A 23,734-nucleotide genomic window follows, 5' to 3' on the forward strand; every position below is an offset into this window, starting at 1 on the left:
GGTATTGCGTTATATACATTGTTGAATCTTGCACAATACTCCAAAACGGTCTCTTGCGGACCTCGTTTGATTGTATCATATTCACCAAGTATGTGAAGGGGATCTTTCTTTTTCTCCCATCTGTTAGTAAAGGCTTGATAAAGCTCATCAGGAGTTGTGATGGTATTTACAGCCAGTGATCTAAACCAAGTTCTTACATCCCCTGTCAGGCTCTGAACAAAGATTCTCATTTTCACACTATCATCATCTATTTCATAGTTCTCAAAATGGTCTTGCATCCTCTTGGCATGCTGAATTGTTGTGAAAGGGCCAGTGGAGTAAAAATATGAGATCTTGGATTGGTAGTCCTGAGGTAGAGCTGCAGCATTAGCAGGCAACTACAGGGGTGCATATCTATTAGCCATATTTGCAGGATTTATAAGGTTGACAGGGATAACTGGGATAACATGAATGACTGGTACAACAGGGGTAGTGGGAACGGTGAAAACTAGAGTGTTGGTCAAGGGAATATGTGCAGTGGATGGAGGTGTGAAAGGAGGGCTTTTAGATGTGGATGGTGAACTGGGGGAATCAAGGGTAGATCGAAATAGAACATTGATTGGAGTTGGAACAGGATTTGGATAAGCTGTCTCAGCACTTAAATCAACAAGAGTTTCCTGTCCTTGCTACTTCCTAATGATCTTAGGGATTGTGTTAGGATTTTCAAAAACAGTTGGTGGATTGGGGTCAGGATTTGACCTTGTATATCACGGATTCTTCTTGGGAGCCAGCTTCTGAACTTGTTTTTGAGTATGCTTTTTGGAATATTTTTGTGTCTACAAGGGCCAGACAAGATTTTGGAGTGACTGTGTATATCTTAAAGCTAGCATGAAAATTGACTGAAGCAGCTTTAAGAAATATACAGAAATTAGAAAATCCTGAGGAATTCCCCAGCGGAGTCGCCAATTATGTTAACACCCAGGTTGTTCCCTTTGACTCCCAAGGGAATACGGCCGGGGTAACCACTAACCAATCTTTGGATTACAGCTTCTAGCCAAACTGTAATCAGAGAGGGCTCTCTCTTTAAGGTTTGTCTCTGTTTTGTGAAGATTTTAGGCTAGTTATGAGTTCAGGGTTTTGGTTTTATGTTTTGGTTGAGGGATATCTTTCTGTACCTAAGGTGAAAGTCTTCAGATAGTGTTAATCCATTGGGCAATGGAGTCTGTGGCTACAGGTCATTTGAAATATTGAGTTGGGTTGATGAAACTATAGGGCCATTTAAATACTTCATGAAACAAACTTGAAATTGTGATGGTGAAATGTATATAACCAGTGAAAAGCAATTAAGAATTTTCCACTAAGCTGGGGTGTGAGAAAAAGATATATTGCACAGGAGCAAACTTGAAATTCCTGAAACAATAATCACTGTGAAAGATATAGTGTGAAGGTCCAGCAATTAAGAATTACACCTTTATTACTATAACTGAAGAAAAACATTTATAATAGCTTAGATTGAGTTCAGGGTAATCTGTGATTAAATCCTAGAACTATTCTTTTTCTTTGCCATTAACTACAAAAGACAGAAACAGGAATGAGATATGAAAAGATAACAAAACACATAACGAAGAGTTTTTAAGGAAAACGTATTGTGCCATGAAGTACACAGGAATCGTGTAACATTCAGCAAAGCACCACAATGTTTCAGATAACGCAGAGCTTTGGAAATTCCATCAGCTTTGTATTAATTCTCTGAACATTTACAACATAAGAACTCTAGAAGAGAAATCAACAACAACCCTTGCAAGCTTATGCGAGGGGGAATATACACAATCGGTCATACAAAATATCTGAACCATTGAGTCATCTGGAAATAAATACGTTCACCAACTTGTATAGAACAACAGATAAGAAAGTTATTACAACGTTGAATACAAAGTAAATGTTCTTTAATTCTATCAGTAGACTTTTTGACCTTATGAGGCCACTGAGTCAGTTTGACCGTTCTGTTTTTAATGTTGGATGATGTGTCTTTATGGCTGTCGTGCTATAGCTTTCTCGGCCCTGTCACCTGTGACTGTCAGTGCTGCTTTAGTGGCCGAATAGTTTTGCTGAGTTGGCTCAGCCCATTCTTCTCCATACATGGTGAATTTATCAAATTTTCCTGTGCATGATAACTTATATTTTTTGATGAAAAACTTGGTGAATGGCTTCTTGTCTATAATATCATCTGTATTGTCTTAGTCCACCATTACTGTGTGGGCAATTGATGTCTCAGAATTGCCTCTAAGGTCTCATCTGCCTCTATGTATTTGTAGAAATTTGGAGGCACTTCAAACAAATGTTTGATCTCATTCATTATAAAGAATAAGTTCTCTACCCTGTTGTAAAGACTTTTTCCTATTGCTGGTCCTAGTTCTTCTGAAGTACTGGGTCTTTCAGTGATCTGATTAGTAGCAAATGTATTGACCCTTTTGGCATAATGCTCATGTGAAAGTAGCCTCCCTGCGCTGTTCAGTAAGCCAGGAAGACCTCTGTTTTGTAATGCTGCAAATTTGTCGATAAACTTATTAACCTCTGTATGCATGTCCTGGCTTCTTCTTTCCAATGTCTGTACCAGGCTTTTTAATGTTAGGACCCTCTTTATCAGCTGGATGGTCTTGGTTCTGCTTGTAATTCCCATTGTTGCCAGCTGAGCACTTGTTCTGTTACTAAGCACATTAATCATTCTATTGGCAACCTCAGGCATATTGCCTAGAGATGCCCTTTCTCTTTGGATTTCTCTATGTGCTTTCCTTATGAGCTCTATTTGCTCATGAATGGTCTCAATGTATTGCCATTGATCAGTTATGGATTAGCCAATGTTGGCCCATAGGACTGTCTTGAGTTCAGCCACTACTTTATCAAGTGTGAGCTCCTTCTCCAGCTCCTTTATCCTCTCTTTCAGAGCCTTTATCTCTCTTCCTCCAGTGCTTTGATTCGGTTGTCTTTTGCTTGAGAGGATGCCCTTTCCAACTCAAGTTGGGCAGTTGTGTTGTTTAGGCTATTTTCTAGCTTGTATTTCACCAATGTCTTATCTGCCAAGGAGGCATACACCATCTCACCCGTTTGCTTATGTAATTCGATTTGATCCAATTGGTGGATGTCCCTAGCAAGGACCTCAAGGTTGGTCCTTATGTAATCTGCAGCTGACTGCGGCTGCAACACTGCTGGCGTAAAATGGCTCATGATCATTTTGCCCTCCTGGACATCATATGTAGACATTAGTCTTTGCTGGTTAGTGGAAGCTATTTTCAACAAATGATTATATAGCTGTATTCTTATGGGCTCATTCCTCTTCTTTATGTCAATGAATTGTTGCTTGATGCCCAGTTCACCTCCTCCTTGCTGGCTTGAGGAGCTGACTTCTCCTCCCACTGTCCTTTCTTGTTCCTGCTGGAAGGAACTTGCTGAGGCTTCCATACTTGGTGGGCCCATGCCCAAAGATTGCCCTATAGGCATTTCTTCCTCTGAGAGGGGATTCATCCTGTGTCTTTTCTCCCCTTGAGTTGTTGATGTTGTGAGGGGAGTCTCTCTGTCCCTCTTTCTACTTATGTCTTCTTTTTGTGGGGTTTGGAGGACTGAGGCCTCCACTGTTGTCTCCTGCCTAGGAGGCAGAGTGTCCTGAGCTTGCTGCCCGGTGGATTTTGGGGCCTGTGATGTTTGCTCTTGTTGCACTGGCTGTTCCTTTTCTTGTTGCCCCCCTTATTGCTGTTGTACCTGTGGCTGTTGCTGCACTTCCTGGTGCTGTACCTATTCATGAGGTGGCTGCTCTGGCTCCATCTCTTTCTCTTTGCCTTTGCTAGAGGTTTGATCAGTAGCTTTGGCTACTTGCTAATGTGCTGTGGAGGATGAGGCAGCTGCTCCCACTTGAGTGCCTGGAAGAGAAAATACCTGTGCACAAAGCTCTAAGTCAGCCATCTTTTGGAGATTTTTAACTGCTCTTTGATTTAATTATTCTTGTGTGGCAGCCTCCTCTAAGGTTCCTCTCCTCCACTTTATTTGATTTGCATATTTTTCTATGTGAGGCAAGCTTAAGTGGCCATAATTGGCCAGCCTACATTTGACCCTTCTTAGGCTTATGAAATGATAGGGGTCGTATGGTTTCCAAAGAAAACTGGTCTGTAGGCCAAGGGATTCTAGCATTTTGTCTGCTTCTTGCCAACCTTCCTCCCTTTTGTTGTAAATGAAGTGGCCTAGTTGGTTTCTGACTTTGAGCTGTGCTTTCTTGCATTTGCCTGAAAAGTGTAGTACATCAACATTCCCAAATTGCTTGAAGTATTCAAGGGAAAACAATCTCATGGGCACATATTTGGGCAATCTGTATGGGGGCAACTCACATCCATATATTCTGATGGCGGTGTGGTTTTGGTAAAAGTACCAATCCCCAATGTTGTATACCTTAGAAAATTGAAGGACTCTCTGCATCTCATCAGTTAGCCTTGGAGGAGGAGAGCTTAGAAGCAGGGACATGGCTGGATGGATGAAGAGGTCTATAAACTCACAATAAGTGTATGGAGAACAAGATCTGTAGTGGAAGGTAGAGGACCAATAAACTACTGACCTTGGATTGCCTTGTTCATCCACTCTCTTCACAGCAAAGTGAAATTTCTCATGTTGATAATAAAAAATTAAGTGGTAGATGTAAGAGGTGTATTTGAACACCCTTTCTCTTGCCAAGTTCATTAATTGCTCATGTATTTTGTCAGATATGTATGTGGCATAGTCATAGCAAATTGGAGATTTTCTAGGGGAAAACATGAGCATCATCACCAGCACAGTTTCATCAACAAACTCAATTGAATTATAGCCTAGAATGGGATTGATCATGTCTACAAGGTCCCTGCCCAATTGGTTGAGGTAAACATGAGAAATGGGAGGGTACTTCACGGCGTCAGAGTCAATGTACAATTGATTTAGTTTGGTGACCTGAGCATCTGTCAATTTAGCTCCTTGCTTTATCAGATCAATCAATGGTAAAGGAACTAATTTCTTCTCAGTTTTGAAGTGCAGCATCTCTCTGATGGCTTCAGGGGTGACATAGAAAACAACTGAGCCTGAAGGGTCAATCACAGCCCTCTGAGTGGCATCGTAGCAGTCAACACATAGGTGGATTAGGTCAGGAAACTGGTTGACCTGAGGGAGCTTGAAGATAGGGAGGAAAGAATCCCAAATGCCCAATACATCTGTTCCAGCCTCGTGTTTAATCTTCAATTCGTTTAACAAGTGGATGTGGTACTTGCTGTGCATTAGCATTTCTTCTGATATTTGATAATCCAGGTCTGCTAATGGTTGCCATTCCAATTCTCTCTGAGGGGCATTTAATGGAGAAATATTCAAGGGTACAGGAGCTACTGGTGCATCCATGGTTACTTTAGGATTCTCTTTGTATGCACTGGTGTTACTATGCAGAGCAACACAAAGGAGTATTTCTTGGAAAGAGAGGTGATTTACTGAGGAACAGAGGATAAAATGGCAATGGCAGCAATTGAAACACTGCACAGAGCACTGATAGGGCAAATGCTTGGCCTTAAAATCTCTCTTTATGGTGAATTGGTGCAGCTTGGGTTCTTAGTTCACGAATGTGCAAACTAACTGTATGTTTTGTGAAAACTCGGGTAAACAAGGCTCTGCAGGCGAATTTCGACTTTACAACTGAAAATGGAGGCTAGCCACAGGGGATTTAGCGGTAAACATAGTGTTTTCTTACTCTTTAAGCTATTGTTGGAGAATGCAGGATAAAACCAGGCGCAGAGGGAATGACTGGGATAAATACCTGGTAAACTGTCGGAAATAGTCACAAATGCAGGTGGAATTGCCGCACCAACGGTCCTCGGGTCGAATTCAGCAGGTTGACGCTTGTTTGGTCGTAAAATACATGCGGAGGTGCCACAGTCGTTTTTTTTTGCAAAAGTAATGAAAAACACGATTTTTCAGCCAGAATATGGATTTTTGGGTTATTTGGTGCTTTTTTTGGATGACGTCAGCATGACGTCATCAAGTGGGGTCAAGGTCAGATGACATCAGCATGACGTCATCGAGTGACGTGGTGACTTGAGAGTGGTCCACGGGGATGGTGAGGTGGCGGGCAGGTCAGAGCAGTGGCGGACGGGGGTGCTGATGCGGCGGTGATGTAGCAGTGACGCGGTAATGATGTGGTAGTGACGTTGGCAAGGTGGGTTCACAGAAATCGGAAACGGTAAGCGGTTTGATATCGCACCGCCTTATATACGGAAATGGGATTGTCAGAGGGCGCTCCGATACGATTTGGGGGTGACGCGTGGCAGAGGCCTGACATCACCCTCTGACAGATTTCAGAAGGTAACTTACGGATGTTGGGCCCGGTCCGAAATGCATGAGAGCCGTCTGATGAAAAAGGCCAGATCCGACGGTCGACGGATCGTTAAGGTGCCACGTTGATAAGGACGTGGGCGGGGATTAAAATAATATATTTGTTTGAAAAGCGCGCCCGGCGGGAACCTTTGGAGTTTGGCAAATTTATATGGTTTCCAATGTATTTTTATAAAAACGCGCATAGCGCCCAAACTTTGGGTAAAACGAAAAAGTGGGTTTTTCATGTGTTTTTGCAAATAAAGCGGGTTAGGGGTGAAAATGGGATTTTTTACAAGGTTCTTTTGCGAATGAAGGGGTTAATGGTTTAGATAACTTCTGAAGGGGAAAGAGGGGTTGTGTTTGGGTTCTTAAACTGACCGGATGTCAATTTAATCCCTGACAGTGAACATATGGCTATAATGCCAAGGGGAAGGGATATTTATAGAATGCATGGGGTTTATACACCATAGTGTTTATAATAATAGGGAAAGGGTAACATAGGGTATTTAGATAATAAGAAGTTAGGGGTTAATATGAATGGAAGAAGTGAATGAGGGGTGATATCACTAAGTTTATGTGAAAACAACTTAGCTTAGGGAGTAGATCAAAATGAAAATATTTTTAGACAAGAAATGTGGCTTTTAAAGGAATAAGAACCAACATTAAAGCTTAAATTCTTTCATGAGCACAACTGATGAAGGGATGTTAGTACTGAATGTGAAAGGGGGGAAAAGGAAGTTAGTCATGCTCCTTTGCTTTGCTGCAACATGATGGAGAAGAGGAGCTTCTCTATGCACTGAAGTTTGCTTTGTGTTAGACCAGCAAGAATCATTTGAAAGAAATGACATTTCTGCAACCCCATCTGCGTACCCATCTACTTGCCTAGCATTTTTTGTTTCTTCATGGAGGGTGCACTTAGACTTGCAGACCCTTATTTGCCTTTTCTTTTCTCTTGGCTTTTTCTTTTGATTTTCTATCTAGAACTACCCTTATTGCTTCCAAGGTCCCAGATTAGGCAGTTGGGAACCTTACTTTCTCTACCTAAGCTACTGGTCTGCGAAGATTAAACAGTTTAGACAGACTTCTTTCTCTATTCTACAACAGAAAATTAAAACATGGCATGATCCAGATTAGGCTGTTGGACCATCCATCAAAATTGAGTCAACATTAAGCTATATACACACATTGTTTTCTCTTGGAAATATGGGATCTTTGCATCACCAAAGCATAGCATATTTGGAACTTTCTTTGCCAATCATGAAATATGAAACCTATTGGTATAGGTAGCTAACACCCGGGAACTTATTGAGATTTAAAGTGCAGCGCTTGATGATCCGTGTCTATAAACAGGCATATAGATGACTCTATCTAACAGGCAGGGACATTATTTCATTTATGATTATTGTGCTTAAATAGTTAAGCAAAGCGATTAAAGCAATGTTACCACACTTATCATTTATATCATTTACATATACATGATTAAAAAAAACACATCATAAAACATCCAATAGTGGAATGAATATAGATTTGTTGTCACAGCGTATGCATATAATCAATAATAGCAAGAATAATCACATAAAAATTCATATAAAAGGAATGAATTCAGACATAGATAGAAATACCATATGAGCCGCTTGACATTCCCAATATCAATCGCTACTTGTAGTTCTTCCTTCAACACAAAAACATTCTCAACAAAGACAATAGTGCACAATTGCATAAAAAGCTTCCTTGTCGAATTAAGAACAACTGGTCCAGTTTCATAAAAGAATTTTAACTGAAGCACAATAGTGCAAACTTCAGTCTTTTAAGTCTGGTACAAAACTTTACGACCCTTTCCAAAACAATGAAAGGGTCTATAAATACTAAATTAATCTAAATATCTATTAAACTGAAATCCTACTAAATTGGTAGCAATAAATCTTGATCCTATTTCCCTCAGCGATCTGGCAATCGGTGGCATGATTCATCAAGTAGGTTGCTTGCCTTTAAATCTGAGCTGACTTATCGCAAGCATTGGCTCTACTTCAGGAGGTTTGTTGAGGTGCAAACTGAGCTGGGCGGCATAGGTGGCATCCTGAATATCGGGAATTATATACCCGATCGCATCTGTTCGGCACTTAAGGGCGGCTCTCTGTTTATGCGGCTTAATCAGGAAGACCCAATATGCCTCGAAGGTTAAACTGTTAATCCCGGCATTTAATCTCCCCTTTTCCTCTAAATCCGGATAACATGATTGCTCCAATGTGTTTGTTGTTGTCATCTTTCCTGGTGTACATTGGGAAATCATATTTGATAAGTAGAGAGTATTGTTAACTAGTTCAACTAGATTGCTGGAAGTTGATTTGCATCTTGAAGCCGCTCTCTCTGCTTTCATCACCTGAGTCTGCCATTCTGTGAAGAGTATATCTTTATGCGTTTCTAAGATCCTTGGCAAATTTGCTGCTCTCCCTTGGTCAGAATCTTGCCAGTCAAGAAATGCAGTTATGATCTCTTCGGCTTGATCTAATTCATTTCTGGCCTTCTCTACCTGCTGATTTATGGATGTCGTTAACTCACACAGTGGCTCTGCTTGAGCGATTTTTTGACACAGGAGCCTAATTTGGGATATTAATGCAGTGTTTATTTGTAATGCTTCTGCTCTGAATTCATCCACTTGTGGAGCGCCCTTTATTCTTTCGAGCTGCGATGACAATTGAGCGATTTTCTCATCCTTTGTTTTCATCATTTGCTCGTTTGCTGCCCTTAATTGTGCCAATGCCTCTGATAATTCCTTCTGTTTCTGGATCGTGCTTTGGTCGATCCTTTGCTTTTCTGCCTGCAATTGCTGAGTTAATTGACTGTTCACTTGCTGTTGTGTCAACAATTGCTGCTCTGCCTGTTCTACCTTCTGCTTTGTCTCAGCCAGCTCTGCCTGTAATGCGAAAATTTCTTGATCCTTAGAATACTTACCTTCGATGCCTTATCGATTGTCATTGCCGAATAGGCTCCCGCATACTGCGATAGTTTTGTCAGGTCATCGGAGGGGTCAAATTCCTCCTTCCAAACCACGCTGCCCGTAATAGTTTGCTCTGGGAAAAGGGAAGGTTGATCAATCTTCCTTCTTTTCCTTTGTCGTTTAACCACTGCTTTATGCGTCGGGCTGTAGAAAACATCCACGGGAGGAATATCTTCTACTTGGAGAATGATTTGGTCGGAGGGGTCTTTTGGTATTACTTCAACATCCTTAGAAATGGGTGGGCCACTGGTTCCGCTTAGAACCTGAGGTGAAGTGATGTCCTGTGTATCGTTTGTCTTGGAAGTGTCTGTATCCTTTGAACATTCCAACCCACTGATGATAGAGTCAAATTGCTTCCATTCTTGGAGCAATTTAGGGTCAATATGAGTATCTATATTGACATCAATGGTGGTTTGTTTTTTCTTTTCGGCTTCGGACTCCTTCCGCACTTCTTCCTGCTCTTTCTTCTGTTGCTCCTCTTGTTCTCTCTTTTGTCTTTCCTCTTGCTCTTTCATTTGTTGTTCCTCTTTTTCTTTCCTCTGTCTTTCCTCCTGTTCCTTCTCATGATCCTTTGTTATAACCGGAGGTTCCTTTGACTGTTGCCGAGCAGACTCGCTTGATGATGTCGCTGGGGTTGTTGCTAATAAATCTAGAGGCATAGTTTGCAACCTCTGTTCTCTAAGTTTATTAAATTCAGTCAACCCTTCATCATTATATTTCGCTATGGCGAATGATTTAACCTGATTTATTGACTCCGTTGAAGAGAACATGTCGTCAAAGATATCTTCCTTATGGTCAAATATTGTCAGTTTGGCCTGTTCTAATGCATTATAGGCAACTTTATTTGGATCGAAATGCCTATTTGGGAGAGTCGACAGAGTCAAGGATTAAATTTTTTTGGCTTCCTTTTCTGCATGTTTGAGGTCATGCAGGGTATATACACCACACCTCAAAGGAATAGAGGGCCAGCCTTGCTTCTTATTCTTCTTGAGCGTTTGTGTAACACTCTCTACAATGATTTGGTAAGAAATTTCCCTCGCTAGCAGTTTATCCGGTATGTACAAAGGGAAGACATGGGGTCTGGCTTGGCTACCGAAAACTCTTATGTAGGTAAACCTCTCCTCTCCAAACCATCTACCTATTCCGGTTAAATCAATTCCGGCTTGACAGGAAATCTTGTGAGTAGGTTTATCGAAAATGGAATAATAAATAGGCAACATAAAGCCATTACAGACTTGGTATAGATGATGTTTATAAGAAGATTTCCACAATTTCTAATTATATATATGAATAGGCGAGGGGTCTTGTGCAGTCCACCTCTTGCCGAGTACGGGGAATTCAGAGTTAAAACAAAGGGTATCTAGAATATAGGCACTGTAGTAAAATGGGGGAATTACCCTTTCAGAAATACGGGTCTTGCTTCTAAACTCAAGCACAGCTTGTGCTAATTTTTCAGAAAGGATAGTGGCCAAATCCATAATTATACTGTTGCATGCTGCTTCCATTAGAGGAACCATTTCTATGGTAAAATTAACAGAGTCATGCAATCCCCATAATCTACACATCATTATTCTAGCATAGCAGTAAGGAGAAGCCAGAGAATCAACCGAGTACTTACCGGAAGACTCATGTTTGTGCTTGGCCGGATTTTGTCTCCAATCCCTGATGGGTTCGGATTCAACTTCATTTTCATTTGCGAATTGCTCCAGGAACGCCTTATTATATATCTTCTCTGGCTCGGGCAAATGATACATTTGCCTTAGATCATCCGCCCTGAATGACCCGAAAATTCTCCCGTCTCTGGTGCTGAAAGTTCTATCCAAGATTGGGATTTCTTCAATCGCCCACCGCACGACGTCTGTGTATGGGAGAATTTGCTCCCTGGCTGCTATCCTGTGAAGGAAAAAGTCGGCTAAATCCTTGAGAGTACTCTTAGACTTCCGAAGTAAGTCCACAATAGCTTCTACTATTGTCCTTGCTGGTTCTTCAGCTTCAATCAGGTTGTAAGTGCCTTGCCAAGTAACTCTAGTGAGACCCGTACATGTAGTATCAGATATCAGACCCTTCTTTTTGTCCACGATAGCTTGTCCTGCAGCTGGTGTAGCGGAAGCGCCTATGGTCTTCTTGGATTTCTTCCCCATCTTGCTTGAGCTTTCTTCTATGGATAAATTATGCACAGGGGCGAAAATAAACGTAACACAGAGATATGCTAATTAAAATCCAATATGGGAAAGATATATTGATCAAAGCGTGCTGAGAGATTAACTCTTAAAAATGGCTGCGGATACAATCCATGGGAAGATCTTAGTATTACATTAAATGGCCATTTAAGACCTGCCACCCCTTAAATGCTCATTACACCATTATTCGGTCGAATGGCCCGCTTAAGCGTGCTATGGATATTTTGGCGATTGAGTGCAGGTGATCAATTTCTTAAGAGATCAAGCTTTAAATATGAATAGATCGTAATATCCATACATTTAACAATTTTTTGAAATCTGCGCTATATCGTAATCGGGCGTTGGGAACACTTAAATCCTTATGTTGACAATTTGGAAACCTCGATCGCCGATAGCGATATCGCATCGCATCGGAGTGAATGGGCATAACAATGTGCATAAATAGTGTATCACCGATTTCCGAAAGCCGATATCGCATCGCATCGGGGGTATGACCTGGGCGCCTTATTATTGTGCATAGGATATTGCCGATTGCCGATTGCGATATCGCATCAGCGGGATGAATGGCTTAAGGAGCTTTAAGACTGCGTATAAAGTATCGCCGATAGCCAATAGCGATTTCGCATCGGTGGGAACCCACATGTCACTTATTTGTGTTTTCTATGTCATTGCGATATGCGATCTTGCGATCGCTTTATCGCAATGATAAAAGATTGTTTCATTTGATCAAAAATGGGTTTTTAAAAAGGTTTTATATAATGTCTTCATTTGGTTTGCAGACCTTTTTCAAATAAGGCAATATTGGTACCAATTAACTTCTAAAGGGACCCATTTCATATAATAATTTTGTAAATATAAATGATATGAAATGGGGGGTTGTTGTAGGGCACAACAGTAAGTCAAGAGCAATGTACTACGGCTGCATCAGTGGTATCTTCTCCAAGGCAAAGGCGGTCAAAATAGAACCGAACCCAAAGTTCTTCAGCCTCCCGTCCTTTACCTTGGTCAACTGACTCTTCATCACAAGAATTACTGCATCACACCAGTTGAATATTTTCGGTTGGAGGCACTCCAAGGCATGCTGCATATAGGATCTGTTGGCTACATGAAGAGACGCACTCCCGGCCATCCTACCAAAAGTATACAGGATAGACCTAAGGGACCTGTCAGCACCATCACGGATAATGATCTTGCCGTCTTTACTCGACTGAGATCCTTCCCTGCAATACTGGCGGACATAATCTCTCACAGAGTCACTCCCTTGGGCCGAACCTGACCAAGAAATGGGGGCACCCCACCTTGACAAGCCAGTCAAGAAGTAAATGTCTACTGCGGTCAAGGGGATAGATTTGCCCCTAATCTGAAAAACCTGGTTGATAGGATCTCAAGCATCGAGCAAATACTGTAGTAGGTTGATCTGCTGTCTCATGCTAGAGATGCCGAAGAACTTCAGCAGACCACAGTTCCACAGCACGTTCACCGTAACCGGATCATGTAGGGCAATCATGTCCTCTTCTTCATGTTCTCGTTCTTGCCATGTAAGGGTCATTTTGCTCCAATATATCTGAAAAACAAACATGAGAGGAGTTAGATCCTGGTTTTGATGAGAAACAGGTAAAAATTTTCATCAAAAACTGTGCAACAAAATCCTTTTCTGCGCCCAGCGCACTTGCACAGTGTTCCACCTGCGTTGAAGGTCAAACTGCCTTCATACTGCTTGATATTCAGCGCAGGTTTCGAGTGCCCAAGGTGTGCTGATGGCAGAGCGACCCCATCAAACCCCAGGGGCTCAGAAAAATAGGGAATGAAGCACAGAATGCAGAAAGGAAACCATGAAATGAAAGAGCTCAGGTTTAGCACCTATCTGGTCCAAACGACGGCGATAATCGTCCACAAAATCTCTCGAAATCAGCTGATGAAAATCAAGGGGGAAGAGGCACCTCCAAAGCTCCAACAAACCAAGTTCAAATGAAATGGTAAAATGAGAGGTAAAAACACTTTTTAATTTCTTTTTATGTAGTTCAAAGTGAAATATTAGCGTTTTAATCTCATTTTCAAACAAATGTTATTCATTTCTAACTAGTTTGATGCAGCAATTGAGGGTACAGTACTATCTTTGAAAAGGCAAAGCTATTTATGGTAAAAAATCAAAACTAGACCATAAAATCGAGCAGTTTTAGCACTTAGTTCATGCTCGTTAAAAAATAAACATAAGATCGAGCAAGTGTTTCAATCCGCATTTAAGCTCGTTAAAAAATGAACTATCCTCCGGTAAATAACTGTCGTGAATATAAATTTATCAGCCATTAAAGCCTTGGTCGTGTTTGCACCGTCACCTCCACTTTTCCATTGGCCGATCATTCACCTCCATTTGATTGTTTACCCATTTTGAGGAACAGCTGTGAAGAGTGATTTCACTAGCCATCCTTGTGACACTGCCATGATTGGAAAATTCCAACCCTTACCTGGAATCAACTGCTACCCATTTTATCAATCGTTCCTCAAAAGACGAGTCTTCTTTAAGATCTTTTCATCTGACTTGTAAAATATGAAAATATTGTCGAGTTTTGGCCTTCTAGCTCGTTAAAGCGACCGGAAGTGCTATCCCTCCTCTAGATTTTAATCTTTTTGGACCTGAGGGATTATTGCACAAAAAGATCGAGCGCTTGTTTTGTTCGGCTCGTTAAAACTATCGAAAATTCATCCCTTCTGTATTGTTTTATACTTTTTCGGACTTAAGGGATTAGATGACGAAAAAGGAATTTTGGAGTTATCTTTACGTACCTTTTCAGACTCTCTAAAAATGAAAAGGACCGAGTTATCTTTGTCGTTAGACTCATTAAAAAGATTAATAGCGACAAACTTGTCTTTAGATGAGAACGAGTTTCACTATCGCTAGGTTCGTTAAAACATAGCGATGGGTTTGCCCGAAGGGCAAATTATAAAACAAGCATATGTTATCCTCCTCAAGCTTGACAAAAATAAAGAGGTACTGATCAGAAATGACTGGGGAAAATTGGGAAGAAACTCAAAGAACTTTTATTGGTAGCAATTCGCTCTTGAACATGACACTTCCACTCCGTGCCTGAGTCGGGTTGGGTTGTTTCATTCACCGGTCACATCACCATGGTCTCGCCATACCATCCACCTTTGGGGTAAATGCTACTGATCCATCACACAAGTGTCGTCGATATGTCCAAGAGAAGTCATCCAAAGAAGTCAACCGTGTCCCATCCACTACCATACATTATCCTTCATTCTTTCATGACCGCCACCCTGAACCATATATCATCAGATCGTTTTCACCTCCATCAAAATCATTTGCTCCGTTCCATGTCACCGATGTGGGATACATTAAGGCCCCCCTTTGACGGATCGCTTCTTGTCGACATCAGCTCATTATCCAAGAAGTTGATCTAGGAACACCCCCTTCAGTACTTTGAAGCTTGCATGCCTCAATGGAAAGTTTCTCACTTCCGGCGACAGGTATACATCAATGACCTTTGACCGAAAGATTTTGCGTGGTGTTCGACGCCAAGTCCTTTATTCACACCATGTGAATTGTACTACAGTACCTTGAGGGTCATTATCATTATCAGTGATTCCTCTCGCGCTTGTTAACAGTTTACATAATTGACTGGTAATCAAGCGACATCTTTCCATGTTCGACTTCAAAACATTTCTCACATGGATCGACTTGTACTTAGAGTGAAGATCAGACGAGATTGAAGACCCCGGATCTAGTTTCATCCATCCGGGCTGCGATATATATTCAGGAAAAATAAAGAAATTGACATGTACAACATTACAGCACAAATAATCATCCTACCAAAAGGATGATGATTTCATCAAAATCATCAGTCTACCATCAGACGATTGTCTGTTCTATGTACAGAAAAATTAATTTATAAAGCTGAGCATGGGAATGCCCGCCTCAGCTAGATCATGGAAAAAGTATGAAAAATAATGTATTGTATTATATCTTATTACAGGTCTCCTCCCAGCATTGAAACAACTTCGGATCCTCCTAATAAATCATTTCACCCGATAAACGACCTCATACTTTAGGGGGCAACTGTTATAGACATTTTTGTGCCTTACAGTATTGAGCATGAAATGTCCATAATCCAAGGGATCCAAAGTCCCTAAAAGAGTTGTTCCTACCCCTAAAGGAACAAGGTCAACCAATGATAGCTTCTCCCAGAAGTTCTCCACCAAAAACCACTCAGAAACAGTCAATTCCGGATCAATTCAGATGCTCTACCAGCTGCCCGCGTTGCGATGCACCCCAGTACACTATCTAGGTGCGTTGCAATGCACCTAAAAGCACTACCAGGGTGCGCTGAGCGGGAAATGACAAATGGCAAGCTCATTCAACGAGGTGGAAAGACCATGGAAGCTTCCAAAATCTTCTCCAATGACACTTGCCTCAATGAATTCAACTAGTGATGAGTAAGAGGCTCTCAACCTCCAAGTGGAAGCAAGAACTGACAGAGAGAGGCCACAAGTCAAAAAATAAGCTGACTCATCCTCTCTGCTTACATATATATGTGGATCCCTCATCCCAGAGATCCGGAGGCTGGAATTTTGTACTTTGCATAGAATTGCTGTTGGTTTGAGATTGAGATTAGTACATTGGGTGATTTATGCTTTATTGGAGGAGAGGAAGGGATTCCTTTGCTGGGAGGTAGATGCTGGATCGGGACTCACTTGGTTGTATCTCCTCTTGGACTTTCTTATCATATCAATAAAAATATTTGAGTTTCTCCTATATGCTTGTATATCAATGATTCTTTGTTATATTTGCATATTTAGTTTATATCTGATCCTAAACTAGTTATGAATGTAAATCTATGTCTTTTGTGTAGTTTTCCTCTCTTGTGATCTTGCAGGAACTTGGTGAAGTTGGACCAGTGAAGGAGCAGGCAGCGGGAAGCGAACAGAAGAGGAGAGCGAGTGGATCGACAAACTAGCGGAAGACACCGGTTAGTTACATCCTTCTTCTCCATTTACATTTCATAAAGAAGAATACGAAGATAGTTTTCCTTGTTTGTTGCTAAGGCACTATCACACCTTAGAGTGGGATAGGGGCATTCTGAATGGATACTTTTCCCAACAACACCCCACACGCACCTAAATGACAATCATTCAGGACATTTTCGGAGTCCTCATGGGTGAGGCACCTTCGCAGAACTGTATCAATACCACGACGGTAAAGTGTATCACCAACAATCATGTAGTATTTTGCTTGGTATCAAGTACGTCATTATTCTGAGCGAGAGGTATTAGGCCTATATGTTTGGGTTTGGAGATAGATGATTATATCTCCATACCACAGATTGCTCGATGATATCAAAAACAAAGATTCATCCACGATTGATGCTCTGGATGTTGAATCGTTGGACAACGATGGGAAGTCACATAGTAACTTGGCTAAAACTAGAGATTTATTTGATTTGGATTTTACGAATTCCAGATCAAACTCTTGCAAAATAGCTATCCATTTCGAATATTTTCCCCCAAGAAACTGTCGCGACAAGATGTAATTCATAGGGTTGCAATCTGACAAAATGGTAGTTTTGTGAAAGAGGATATAGTGTTGAAATCTCTGTACTGCTTGAACAACTGCAAGAGCCACCATTTTAACATAGGAGTATTTTCTTTCTATGTCATTTAAGTTTTAGCTTAAATAATAGATAGGATGTTCAATTCCATTTTCTTCTTGAACTAGAACCATTGCGATGGTTGTATGTGCTGCAACTAGATAGAGGTTAAAGTCTTTTTGATAATCACGAGTGTACATTAATGATGTTTTTATCAGGGATTCCTTTAGAGCATCAAAGGAAGATTGCGTAACCTGATCCCAGTTGAAGGGTACTTCTTTTCTCAAAAGATGAGTATAACCTTTAGCAAGTTCGGTGTAATTTGGAATGAACCTCCTCAGAAATTTTGCTTTCCCTTGGAGTTTCTAAATCTGAAGCAAGTTTGAAGGTGGAGGCATATCAATGATTGCCTGAACCTTACATGGGTCGAGACGAATCCCATTCTTTGAAACCACAAAGCCAAGTAAACGACCAGAACTCACACAAAACACACATTTGTGTAGATTGAGTCATATCTTGTAGTGTCTGCAACGTAGAAATATAGATCTCAAATGCTGCAGATGATCAGTCCGCTTTCATGAATGAGCCAGAATGTCATCGAGATATGGTTGAACGATGTTCTTGATGTCATGGAAGGCATAATTCATAGCCCTCTGAGTGGTTTCACCTGTGTTATTTAAACCGAAAGGTAATTTGCGGTACGCGAATGTGCCCCACAAACATATAAATGCAGTCCTTGATTGGTCCTGTGGGCGGATATTTATTTGATTATACCCGGAAAATCCATCCATAAATGAAAATATTTCACATCCGACGCATTCATCAATTATCTGGTCGATGAAGGGTGTAGGGTAGTTATCCTTTGGACAAGCTTGATTTACATCCCTGTAATCAATGCACACTCTAATAGTTCCTTGCTTTTTCATCACAGGAAGAATATTCGATACCCAATCAGTTAGAGGAACCGGGTAAATGAAACCAGCATGTAAAAGCTTTTCAACTTCCACCTTGATGGCAATGGCTTTCTTCGGGTGCACCTGCCGAAGTTGTTCTCGTATTGGTTTGACATCTGGATACATCTTGATTTCGTGTTCAACTATGCATGAGTCAATGCCTGGCATTTATTAATATGACCATGCAAAGACATCTCTGAATTTGCAAAAGAGAGCGTTATATATTTTCAGTTCTGAAGAAGAATAAGATTTGCCAATATTTGATAGATTTTTCTCGGAATCCACTGTATTTACAGTATTTGATAGGAAATCAAAAACTGAAGGATGATTAAGGTCACTGGAACAATCTTCGTAGTAATCCGGAATATGGGAACGATGGTGGTAATATTCCCATGGTGCCTCTCCTATCATCATTGAGTGAACAATTCCTTCGTCTGTAGAATGTACATACGACCAAGGATCTGAAGAGGTACCATATTCCTTAGACCTATCTATCCAAACACTCGATGACCATTGATTTGGGTTTGCCACCGAGGCCGAGAACATTGATTGCTACAATATTTCTATTGGGCTTGGAGGCAATACCTAGCGATGATCCATGCTAGTATCATGTTCGGAAATCTTCGGGATCTTTTTAGATACAGAAGATACCATATTGCAAGTCTCCATCGTGGCTACTTCCACTAGATTACTCAGAGGTGGTGGAGAAAAAGTACCCATCAATGTACGGTGTTTTAGGAGGCCCACTCCAATATTTTGAAGCGATTGAGAGCTTCCATGGATCATCGGGATGCTTCCCGTAACTTGTGAACTATTGGGGAGGAAGGTTTGTTGGTCAACGATTGTGATTCCTCCTTGAAAAGGAAATTCAATCTTTCTGAAGTATGTTGGCACAACAACAACCATAGCATAAATCCAGGGCCTTCCTAGTAGGATGTTGTAATCGAGGTTTCCATCAATAACTTCAACATTAATTTCTATTGTTTTGCCCCCAGTTCAACTTGCAAGTTGCTTAAAATCCCGTATGGGGTGTATGTTCGTGCATCGAATGCTTTTAATGTCGTTGATGATCTTGATAAGGGTGGTGATCCTAAAGTTTTCCAGCAACTCATTGACATAATGCATGTAGATGCCCCCTCATCAATGATTGTTCGATGAACAGTTTTGCTGAGGGCTTTCAATTGGATGAGGAAAGCTAGTTGAGCTGGTAACTAAGGTTCATATCCTTTATGATTAAAGGCCACAAGATTGGAATCCGCTGGGTCAATCCAACCTATTGCTGATAATAGAGCCTACTTTTGGGAGGGGCAATTTTGCAGTACTTTGAGTGTCGACATAGCAGACAGTGATTGGGCCAGGTCCTCTACTATATTATAATTTTGTGCTACTTTGGCACGAGGATTAAATGTCAGTTTGTATACTACTCCCTTTGGCGGCTTTATCGTTAGCTCAGGAAGGATGGGTGGCACAACTTCGGTCGAAGTTGTTGTTGAACTACTAGGTTGATCAGTAGCCTTGTTGTTCGACAGCTGTGGATTCCCGTAATCTTTATTCCTTGTCGATATCAAAGCATCATTTTGTTGTTTCGAAATGGACAACATAAGCACTTGGGATGGGGAAGCATTATTGCTAGAAACCAGATTGGTTTCTGGGTTTGGAAACGGTTCGGTCAATACTGCTGAGGTTTTTGAATTCTTAAAGAATTTTTTAATATCAGCTTTATGTAGACAATTTCTTTTCCAATGGTATTCATCGCATATGAGACACGGCTGACCAGGTTTATTTTGCCCGAAAAGGTTTTCAGAATATCTTTCAGGTGACGAATCATCCTATTTCTTCTTTTTTCCTTTCTTTCTCTTCTTTCCCCCTGGTTGCTTCAGTTCTTTGCCTTTATCGATCGACATGGCATTAACCTCTGAGGCAAGAAGTTCTTCATTTGCATTTTGACCAAAAACTGTACGGGCTTTCTTAAATGTAGCCTTTGTAGTTTTCGTGCTAGTTGTGCCTATCACACCATCACCAGCATGGGAGTCTTTGTTTTATTTAGGAGGAGGAGGAACAAAAAACTCTGGTCCAGGAGCATCAGGGATTTTGTCATAGAGCGTGCCAGACTAAGTGTAGATCAAGTCTAGATATTGCACACGAGCAATGACTTGCTCTTCAATGACAACCCCCCCCCTAGCCACATCTTCTGTAATAGAAGGTAACAATGACTTAATAAACCATTTAGCTAACAGCTGATCAGGAACATATGTTTTCACCATTCGATGATGACGCTGCTACTCATGAATATGATTAGATATGTGATTGGTTGTCGTCTACCTAAAATTGGTAAGAAGCTCCATTCCTATTTCGTACCTTATGGGTAAATAAAAATGGGTTAGAAAGGTGTTGGCAAGGGTGCTAAAGTTATCGAATGAAACTCTAGGAAAATCGATGTACCATATTGCTGCCGGACCAGTTAATGTTTGCTGAAAAAGGTGAAGTCTAATCAAATCATCATTGAGAGTGATGGACGAACACCGCAGATGAAAGTTCATCACATGATTTGATGGGTCTTCACCCGGATTTCCATTGACTTTAGGAATATCTAACAGAAGTTTATGAGGAATTGACGGCCACCAAGGGGCATAAGTAATTGGATCATTTGTTAGCTGATTTAGATCTGGTAATTATAAAGTCGCAACGAAAGGCAACTATTGATTCAGGTTTGGCGAAGCATACCCAGGATAAGATGGGATTGCCTGAGTAGTGGATCTTTGCATACCAGCATAATGTATTTGATGCTGATAACTTTGATAAGGTTGATGGGCATAACCATTATGATATGATTGATGGTGACCGTTTTGAATATACGGTTGCCCATTACCTGCAAAGCTTTGTTGCTCAGGTCCTTGGTAAGCTTGTTGGAATTGCGGTTGTTGATATTGCACCAGCCATGGTTGTGAAGCCATTTGATGTTGTCCAATACTCAATGTTTAACCAAGATGAGGGGTGATAGTACCCATTTGAGCCTGAGTCGCTCTAGTTAAGGAGCCACTAATCAACAATTGTAGTTGTGCCGTGGGGACAAGAGGCTGTTGTATTATGACCTGAGAGACTTGAGGTTGACATACAACAGGCAACACTTGTACTTGTGACACCGTCACAATAGCAGGTGTAGTGGGGATATTCGACATAGATAGATTTGGTTGCATTGAATATACAACTCTTAGCTGTTGAGGCAGTATTGGCACCCAACCACTGGATGTGATTCCAGGTTGACCCGAATTTTGTTGTGAACTCTCATATGGTTGTTCTCTTAGAGGGAACAATGAAAGGGCATACTGCCCCCCATATGGCGACAATCCAGTGTTCAAAGGAAAGATTGGCCTCTGGAGACCGGACTCCCAAATTGATATTGTTGTGAAGGATCAATTTGCTGAGACTCAACATAAGGAATTCTAGATATTATTCCGGACCAACAAATAGGAACAAACCATACTGTCGAAACAGTCCCTGGGTGGACTTTATCTAGTGGTTGAGAGCTGGTTGGGACAGATGGTATACCAGTGAACATTGTGAGAGTGGCAACAGGAGGTTCTGTTGCTGCTGTGTCAGATGACATAGTCCTAGATGTTGATGGTTGTTCAGACATATCGAGTCTATCTAAAAGATTTCTTAGCGATTCTACATGAACTTGTGATGAAGGATGACTAACTTCTGCCATAGAAGGATATAGGTGGATCCTAGTTCCAAAATGCAATGGGGTATTGGATGGAAGATCCTCTGTAATCTCTTCTATAGCAATCAGTCCAGGTGGAAGAGGTAGACCATTAGGTCTGTAAAATATTTCTGGTGTCGAAGAAGGTGTAGACTCTGTAGCGATAGATGTTCGAGGGGTTGACACCTTCCGAAGAAACCCTAGATGGAGCTGGTTCAAGAATAGAAGTGTTTACTATTACACTTGGATCAGTTCTAATGTCTTCTTGTAACTGCAGAACTTGTTCTATAGAGGTAGGGATACCAGAAATAGTTGGAGTAATTGGAGTCTTTGAGGATGTTGAAACACAAGTTTCAAACAAACCAATAGACTTTCACCTAGTTAAACGAGTTCTCTTGGCTCGAAATGGTTTCGTTTCTGGAGTAAAAGATGGTTGACTCATTAGTCTCTGCGAATGACAGGGTTTTGATTGGCTTTCTTCCACGATTGCGGATTACTTGATCAACTCAAAATAAAAAGGGGAAAATTTTATTCTGAATTAAATGAATTTTATGAAATTTTGACACAACTTGTTTTTTTAGTTTTTAAGAGTCAGGAAAAAGCTAAAGATGACTCTAGTCACCTTCGATTTTTAATGAGACTGAAGTGACAAGTGCTCAGATGGACCTTTTCTTTTAAGGAGTCTGAAAAGGAACAAAAGCGACTACTCTGGAAATCTAGACAGAGGGATTACCAAACCAATCACAAAACTAAATAATACTTTTTACGGTATGCAATCAATCTTCTCGAATGATGTGTTTAGTGCATTGCGATCGATAGGGTGGCAAACACGACTTCCTAAGGATGAAGGATATAGCCTATTGTGGTCTCCCAATATATACTTGACGGTACATGGGAGCACAAGTCTGTACTGGCACTCGTTGTATCAAAGAGGAGGAATCACCCAACCTACGATGAAAATGATAGTTACCAGGATTTACGACACCGGAATACATCTCTAGCCTAGACTTCTAGATGTTGTGTGTTAGATTCCAAAGCATTTTTATGTTCATTGAAATTTATTTTACAGTTGATCTTTCTTAAGAAGTTTGCATTTAAGGTTGACTACGTGATGTAGATATACAGTTCCTAAATATGCAATCTAAGATGATAAACAATCATTTTCTTTCTTTTTGCAATGAAAATCCTAGCTACTAATGAAAGAGAAGTAAAATTCTTTCAACATAGAGTAGAGAGCACACACTAAGATGCACTGTCCTAAATCAATTTCTGCATGCATTATAAATGCAAATGCACATGCATGTATTTATTTTCCGCTTTCTTAATGTGTGAATGACAAAGAGAATGCTAAGTACAGATCTGAACTATTTTTCTTTCAAAGCAACAGTACTAACATTTTTCTCTTCAAAAAAGAAAGGAAGACTACGACAACACTTTGCGATTTTGAATTAAAACGGCTTTCGACACTTGAAATACTAATAACTTCAAACCAAATACAATGGCAAAAGTGTAATCGAATATGTAGAAGAGGAAGACTCTTTTTTTTGACTGGAAACAACACTTGCAACACTTTCAAATCAAAGACGACAGTTCGATTAAGCTATTGTTTACAAAGGAGAACTGAAAATGATGATAAACACACAAAAACATTCACAATTATTTATCAATGGAGGCTGAATAATGCAAAGGAATGGAGTTTCAACAGTGATATACTGGTCATAGACAGCAAAACTACTGAATAAAGCTAAAGACAATGAAGAGAAAACCAAAATCTGGAGCCAGAAACAGTTTCACCTAATCATCACACTTGTAACACAGGGAAACAGGGATGCATCTCACCTAAAGCACACGGGAGGTGTGATGCATCCAGACTGCCAATGAGATATAGTGCGATGGTCCAGGAATGAGACTGAGCTTGGTTTTTTGCTCACAGTTTGCAGCTTAGTTCA

This window comes from Pinus tabuliformis, chromosome 4_1 (assembly GCF_031772625.1).
Source record: "Pinus tabuliformis cultivar Carrire ecotype Pingquan chromosome 4_1, CPIR1, whole genome shotgun sequence".
Lineage (NCBI taxonomy): Eukaryota > Viridiplantae > Streptophyta > Pinopsida > Pinales > Pinaceae > Pinus > Pinus tabuliformis.